The sequence below is a fragment of the Eurosta solidaginis genome, chromosome 5, assembly GCF_040869045.1.
Source record: "Eurosta solidaginis isolate ZX-2024a chromosome 5, ASM4086904v1, whole genome shotgun sequence".
NCBI lineage: Eukaryota > Metazoa > Arthropoda > Insecta > Diptera > Tephritidae > Eurosta > Eurosta solidaginis.
This window is the reverse complement of record NC_090323.1, coordinates 131,216,600-131,225,356: the sequence shown is the minus strand read 5'-3', so window position 1 is coordinate 131,225,356 and position 8,757 is coordinate 131,216,600.

Here is an 8,757-nt window from a genome sequence, read left to right as displayed (position 1 = left end):
AAATTGGCAATTTATTATATGACAAATTGCGTAATAAATTGCCCAAATAGTATAAATTGCCAATTTGGTGTGTGTTTGAACCTAGTATAAGAAAAATGTTTGAAGTCATTTGGAGAACGAGAAAAAACACGTCAAAAAATATTATTTACTATCGTAACGTTATCTACATCTATTAATATGTAATAAGTTGTAATAAGTATGTATTTGACAAGAAATGAATGCGTTGTGGTATGGATATGATTGAAAAATTGTACGAGTATAAATTCGTCATTGCGGGAACGCGGAAAACATGTAAAACTTTTTCATTTAAGATGCAGATTCCATTAATAAGCCTTTCTGAAAAGAATCTATCGTCATATTGAAACTAAGCTGATGAGAAAGATAAAGGAAAATAACATCAGCTTAAGTGCTATAACTGTATGTCATATGAACATAATGAATCATGCCGGAAACGATGATATAGAAGACATCGATATTGAAATCATCTTGGTATGGGTATTGATGGAAGGTATACCAAATTAAAACAAAAAATAGTTTTATATCATACCGAGAACAATATTTGCCTTAAACTCGTTCCGAGTTGACGAATTGACGAGCCTCATAAAATGATGATCAAAAGGATTTCAGCAACTTTTAGCCTAGTTTACACGAATATTTATTGATGTCAGATGCCGTGGTTACAATTAAACGTAAAAGGATTACAAATTAATCATAATTAGTATGTTTAACCCTCACTATAGCAGGCATCTTGCCGGGCTTAGCCGAACGACATAACTCCCGACTATGGGGCTTACCTGTTTAGGGGAGCCTGCATCTACGCCGTTTCGCTTCATAGGAGGGCGACGGGATGTCGATGACCAAGAACTACCAACCTTCTAATCCAGGGTGTAATGCGGACAGTGCTTATTGGATGATTTTCCACGGGTTATTTTCGGCTGTATTTGACCGGAGTCTTCCCGATACCGGGCCGGATCGGGAAGCAGTGACAGCATTACCACAGCAAGGCGCGCTGTTGTGGCGGACGGTTTTTATCCCCATTTTTAACATTAGACCGCTGAGTCCACCTTGTCGGGCTGGGGGTCGTACGACCAAGACGAACTCAAACACTTTAAAACACACTAAGGATGAAAAGGAAAAGGCTTGGGCGTCGCAAGCCAGGGAGGACGAAATCGCTATAAGCGATAATTCGGATGCAGATAGCGATAATAATATGCAGTCAGTGCGCTCGATGAAGGAGCGTCAATTAGCCCATCAAAGAACGAACGTTAGGACGGGAGCAACAGGATAAGGAACTTAAAACAACCCTATCAAAATATCGGGCAGCATTAAGAATTATACACTTCTTGGGTCCAGTGGTTGGCCCAACCAACTCCTCATCGTTGGTGGGCAGGGCCGGATTAACCATCAACGGGGCCCTAGGCAACCATCAATTTGGGGGCCCTTTTTCACGTCCGTTCTCTTCTTTTTTCGATTAAGAAATACAAACTTATATCTTTCATAAACATTTTTTTCTCACAATGTAATAATATCAATAAAATTACTATCTACATTTTAAACATGTCGTTTTCTACATTTGTTTCCGGCAAATTCATCAACTACCTCATCAAAATCGATTTTGTTCTGACTCATTGCAAAGTATGCCTAATATCTCGAGTCGCTCTTGTCGCGTTGTTGCAGCTTTGATTCTTTTTAATTGCAAGAAGGATCGTTCGGCAGAACAATTTGTGAGCATTAATGTTAAAAAAATCCGGAGAGCTATTTCTGTGTTAGGAAATGCGTCGGCTAATTGATCTTCCATTAGAATCTTATACAAATGACTATGAGTTTTTTGTGCATCAGTGTATCTGGAGTTCACGTAATTTTGGAATTTTTTCATTTTGATGAAAATCTCTTCTAAATCTCCAGAATAAAAAAGGGAACTGTATTGCTTCGTGGAGGTCTCCATCACTTGATGAAGAAATGCAACTTCCATCTATACTTTCGCTCGTGGTTTGATTTCACTGTGAACATTGTCGATGATTTCGAGGAAACCTTTTGCCTTAAAATCATCGCGAGGCGAAAATTCTACTTCTGGAGCATTTCCGTCATTATGTTGTTTTTTTCTACGACGAGTACGTTTTACGATTTCTATATAGCCTACACCAGGTAATAATTGTTTTGTTTTTTCCTCGAAATCATTGAACTTTTCACGGAATGAAACTAAACTCTTTTCTAACGATCCGTACAAAGAGCACACGTTTGCAAATCTGCTTTTTCACTTTGCAATTACTTACTCACTGAACGCGTAGCAGTCAAAATAGAGTTACATAAAATCAACATGGAACCAATCTCGAATATTCTCGAACATTCATGAAAAGGTATTTGTTAAATGATACTAAATGATACTGTGGAGAATATTAGCATCACCAAGCTGTTAGTAATAATCGCAACAACAAAACCCAGCAAGCAGAGACACTTATGTACAAGTCAACGAAGAACATTCCACAAATATAACCATCAGCTTGAAGTGAAGAGATATCTCACGCACACATATGTAGTCATCAGCCGAAGTAGTTACTCACACACACACGCGCATAAACTACAAATATACACCGAGAGTATATAAGTAGCGCAAGCTGAGGAATCAGTAACCAGTTTGATTTAACCACGCTTTTGTGAAGTATGCGATATTGAAGTATAATTGTACTAGACCCAAAGTAGATTAAAAATAAGGCCACCTTACAATACTGAATATTGGAGTTATTTATTCGACAGTTCAGCGATACGAATGTTAGCAGAAAGTGCAAACTATCAGAAAATCCGCAAAAACCGTTACAATATATTCATTTATTTGTCATCCATCATTAATCATTCACTCATTCATCATTCTAGTTGAAATTTCCGTTTGAAGGCTTCTACACCCTCTGTTCCAAAAATAGCCGAAAATTTTCAAAATAAAAAACAACGAGTGTACATTTTGAGATAATTCTTTTTTATTATTCAATATACTCCCGTTTCACTTCTATACACTTCTTTGCACGTTAATACAATTTGTCAAATGAGTCGAAAATGTCCTTTTTGGGAACCTTGTCTAGTTCGTCGGTCGTCGCCTTTTGAATGCGGTCAATTGAGTTTTATTTATTTGAGTAAAATGTATTTTCAGTTCTGATTATATTTTTCTTTCACTCTCTAGAATTTTATGTTTGTAAGAAAATTTTAGAAGTCTTCTTCATTTTTCGGGGGCCCAGGCAACTGCCTATTCTGCCTACTTATTAATCCGGCCCTGAGCATGGGCCCGTGAGACGTGTAAGAATGTCGAAAACAGTTCACTGATGAAAACTTTGCTACGAGCAACCCTAAGTTTTGCAAACACATCGAAGAGGAAGAAACCCCAAGAAGCAAGATGCAGCGATTTGCTGAACTGGACAAGCCTGCTTTTAAGAGGCAGAAGGGGGAGGGAAAATACCCCAGTCCCAGAACCAGGAAGCGAACTAGCCGGAATGGCAGGATCCAAACTTCAAAATGTGCCAAGCGAATCGAAGAGGGAAATATAAGGACTGGAAGCCATGCACCTCAAAAGCTGTAATACACGAAGTGCAAGGCAATAATGGCTTAAGAAAAAAAATACAAATGGTAGTAAACTAAGTGGAGATAACGAAGAGACTCCAGCTAACTCGATGATACTAAAGGAAGCTAACGCTGAGACTCCGGTTTTCACCGAGAAGAAGATGAACGAAGTTGTGAAGCAGTCCCTGGCTGTTGCACTACTGCGTTCCTAATGGGCAAATAGCAACCGAAAGGTAGCGATCCGTAGAAGGGGAGCTGATTAGTATCATGGTGCAGTGAAATAACTCCCAAATGGAATAACTCCCAACAAAAAAATGGAATAACTCCCAAATATTTTCCATACAAATTGGGACTTATTTCATAATTTTTGATGGTAATTATTTCATTATGAAATAACTCCCAAATGAAATAATCCCCAATAAAATTTCTTTGGTAGTTATTTCATAATTTTTTGGGATTGGGCGTTACTTCATTTTTATTGGGACTTATTTCATTGTTTGTAATTCAGGCATTGGGAGTTATTTAATTTTTGTTGGGAGTTATTTCATTTTCTTAAAAATACAATTTTATCAAACTTTGACGTAACTGGTGTAAAGAAATCTGTATCAAAAATCAATCTGTACGCCATCAGTTCTTGTTAGAATTTTACTAATATAGATCGGTGCTTAGTGAGAGTGTAAAAAAATGTCTACCGCCACGGTGATGTCCTTCTGCGTACAAATTTTTTCCAGTGCACAACAACATTACAACAACCACATGAAAATTGCCAACTTCAACTGCAAATATCCCCGCCTTATTTTCCGCCTTCGGATTATTGTTGTCGAGGACAATACGCGTCTTTTGACTCCTCTTTCGATATTTTTGGACACGTATTAGCAGTCGACCCCTTAAATAGACTTTTACAGAAATCTCATACATGTCTCGCGTATAGTTCGTTGTTGGTTTTGTTTTTTGCTTTTTATTTATATCGAATAAAGATTGGACCAGATGAAATATCAGTCTTTGCGACAACAACACGGACGACATCGGCCATCGAGGGATATAATGGAGCGCTGGCAAAAATGATACCAAAACAAGGAAACTTTTATAAATTTATCAAAATTTTGCAAATAGAGGAGTTCAATATGTGCCGAAATTTCGAAATGTTGGCTAATAGTAGTGGAGCTTTGGGAAAAACTAAAAAAAGACGGAAATTTATTGAAAAAGCTTAACTGATTGCAAAAGCCAACGAAAATCTACGTTCTGGAATCATAACAGCTACTGCGTTTGTTAATCGAATGGTGTATCCAAAAAATAAAATTGTCAGTGAAATGGAGCCAGAAGAAGATTTTTTTGAGGATCAACCGTATCTTGAAGAAGAGGAGGAGGAAGAACAAGATTCCGCATCAAAGCCATCAGAAATACCGCGCTCTCTTATTTTATGCGTAATTTGTTTCGAGGTTGAGCCCAATGTACTATTGATGCCGTGCAAAGCATTTAAAAATATGCAACGCTTGTGTTCTAATGCTGCAAGCTAAGAGTATTTCCGAAGGACTAGAAAGCTTTAACTGTCCAATTTGCCGTGAAAAGTTCGACGACACTATTCAAGTTTTCTTGCAATTGTAACTTTTACATATGGGTATTCTATCCCATTTCGACCAATTTTGAACCCGACCCCTTTAGAACTGGCTGAAAGTTTTTCTTCTTTTTCTAGCTTACGAAAGACGTTTTTCGGAATTTTTTCAAATTTTTTCATCCAACTCAAAAAAAGTTATGAATTTAAAAAAAACACCGTTTTTGTTTTCAAAATGCTATAACTTTTTCAAAATTGGCCATTTGGGATATTTTTTTTTAATTTGTTTTTAAATGTACTTTTCGGAAAAAATACAAAAAAATTTTTAAAGTTGTTTTTTTTTTAATTTTTTAGTTTTTCGAGATTTTTCGAATTTTGCCATTTTTTTCTCATAAAAAACTTCAACCAATTCTGCAATCATCCCCACTAATCCCGGAGTGGGCCGATTTTTTTTTTATATTTTTTTTAATTTAATTGAAAAAAAATTTTTCAAAAATAAAAATTTGTTTTATCAATTTTATTTATATAACAAAAAAATGTAAGAAAATGATTTTTAAGTATTCTTTTCTTTATATATTATGGTATCTAAAGATACCATTTCAAATTTTGATTTGGGATTTATTTAATTTTTTTGGGACTTATTTCATTTGGGAGTTATTTCATTTTTTTTTTTGGGACTTGTGGTTTCATTATGAAATAACTGGAAAATATTGGGAGTTATTTCATTTCCTTCTTTGGGAGTTATTTCATTTATTAAAGTTGGTAGTTATTTCATTTTTACTGGGACTTATTTCATTGGAACTTATTTCATGGGAGTTATTTCATTTGGGAGTTATTTCACTGCACCTAGTATCATTATCAAAATGACGCATGATGAACCAAACAGACGGCTACCAGCCTTCGAAACAGCTGAATGGCATAACGGGGTTAAACTGATGACCTGCACCAATAACGTGATTTAAGAATGGCTGCAGGTAGTTGTTCCAGACCTTCAAAAACAAGAAGGCGCATAGGTGGTGGATAGCGCCCTGATCACCACGACACCAACGCCGAAGTTCAATACCCCGAGTGGGGAAAGCGGAGGACACGCTTAACATGCTGAAGCGGCAGGACCCGAATATACCAACACGGGATTGGGAGGTACTACATGCAACCCCACTAGTGGAGAAGGGCCAGTACTACATCCTCTAAATTAATAAGGAATCGGAAGATCTGTTTCACTCACATCTTAGGAGAATGTCCTGGGATGCAGGTAGTATTTTTATGCGCCCAAAGAGAGTGGTCCTCAGGACACTAACCCTAATATGCTAAAAGCACCGGAGGTGGACCTCGAGAACCTGAAAGTAGCTATAAATGATGGGACAATGGCGCAGTGGCAGAGGTGCACAAGCAAATCAATGATGTTGAGAACCTTAACAAAAACCACAATATGCTAAAAGTAGGAGAGGTAGGAAAGGACATAAAGAGCCTGGCAGTAGCAGAAGGAGACAAGGGTATAAGCGTAGAGGCGGCGATGTTGGAAGGGGACAAATGACGCGATGATGCTGCGAATCTGGCATAGATGCTTCGTGCAGGGGTGGGGAAACGGAACTCCGAACTATGAAAACAGCTGAAAAATCCATTGCGTGAGCGCAGTGGCGATCAATTTGGAGAGAACAAGCAGCTCAATGGCGCTGCAAGTTTTACAGATAAACCTCCAACACAGTAAAGCGGCATCGAGCGAGCTCCTCCTGACTCTTGAGGAGGGTTCGTTTTATGTGTCGCTGATATAGGAGCCATGACTCTCTTCTGGAGGAAAGGTTTCTGGATTCAGCGCTTGCGAGTTCAGCGTTTATTACGCAAAGGTGGGAGGCAGGGTTAGAGCTGCAGTCATGGTAAGGAAACACCTATACTCGTGTATAATATCTAATTTCAGCACCGAAGACCTAGCGGTAGTCGCAATAGACGCGAAGAAAAAACCGTCGCTTATCTTGGCATCTTGCTAGATGGTCTATAACGTGGACGCCCCACCAGGGAATTCAAAAAGCGTGCAGAGGACGGCTTCTCATAGGCGCGAATGCGAATGCGCATCATAGCGTATGGGGAAGGAGAGGGGGCGATATTAAAGACAGAGGCGAGTCCTTTTCGATTATATACTACCGAGTAGTCTACAGGCGGAAAACAGGTAGTAGTGTGCCTACATATGTTGGGCCAACGTCAAGCAAAATGCTGGATATCATATTGAGTTCTAAGCAGAATATATCGGGTTATGAATGGAGGGTCCTTTATATGCCATCTTTTTCAGACCATGCATATATCAGCTTCAGAACACCCCAAAAGAGGGTAGAGAAGGGGAAAAACTTTAGAAACCATAGGGCAACGAACTGGTAAAAATTTGAGATATGTGTATCAAGAAGACTGGAGCAGCCTAATAGGTTACCACCATAGACGAGTTGGAGGAGTACAAAAACTTCTTATCAAGGGTGCTGAGAACTGCGTAGAACAAAGCCTATCCTCTTAGAAGATTCAAGGGGAAAGCAAACCCACCATGGTGGAGTAAGAATCTGAGTATTCTTAGAGGGCAGGTGAAAGAGATTTTTATGCTAGCAAAAGTTGCGGAAATCGAAAATTTGCAAATACAAAGACGTGTTGAGGATCTATAAACGTGAAATCACAAGCTCAAAGCGGGTTTCGTGGAAAAAATGCTGTGCCGACATAGAATGCTCCACCGCAACGGCGAGACTGACGAAAGTCCTACCTAAAATAAATGCAGTCCAGAGACTGATAAAAAATGACGACGGGGAATGATCACAAAGTAGTGAAGAGTCCCTTGAGGTACTTCTTAATACACTCTTCCCATCAAGAGATGATCCGGAAGAGTTATGTAAACACGTCTACAATCCTACTACGAAGCGAGAGGTCGCAGGATTGGTGACAAATGCCAAAATTGAATGGGCAGTAATAACGTTTTCCAAGTTCAAACCGCCGGGGCCAGATGGGATATTCCTTGCTACGCTGCGGATGACGGGTGGAACGATTATAGAATGGCTAAGAATAATCTATGAGGGTTGCATAAAACTGAACCACGTCCCGCTATTTTGGAGAACGGCTGGAATAGTCTATATACCGAAAGCTGTAAAAACCAGTCATCTGCACCCGAAAGACTAAAGGCTTATTAGTTTGACACTTTTTCTGCTTAAAACTCTAGAGAGATTAACAAATGGGTATATAAAATCAAATATGAACGAATAATTATTATCTTCAGCACAGCGTGCTTACACCAGAGGCAAGGATTCAAGGGGTTGTGTAGCGCAATATATAGCTTCTCCAACCCAATTGTCAACCTCACCTTCGAGCGGCAAATCCCGTTTCACTAATAGACGAGGCTCTGGCGACCCGAAGCTCCTCATGGAACTTGGGGGTGGGGAGGTAGGGATGGCCTGAAGGTTCAATGTGGCCATATAAATCGTTCCCGAGATGGTCGGGCCAGCACCTTAATGGTGCTGTGTTACCGGACAATGGACCATCACATCGATAACACTCCCCAAAGCCTTCGGGGAGTAACCTAATCGCTACAACAACAACAACAACCAGAGGCAAGTCAGTTGATACTGCATTGCATAGGGTGGTCATGAATATACAGAAAGCCCTGGAACACAAGGAATATGCCCAAGATGTTT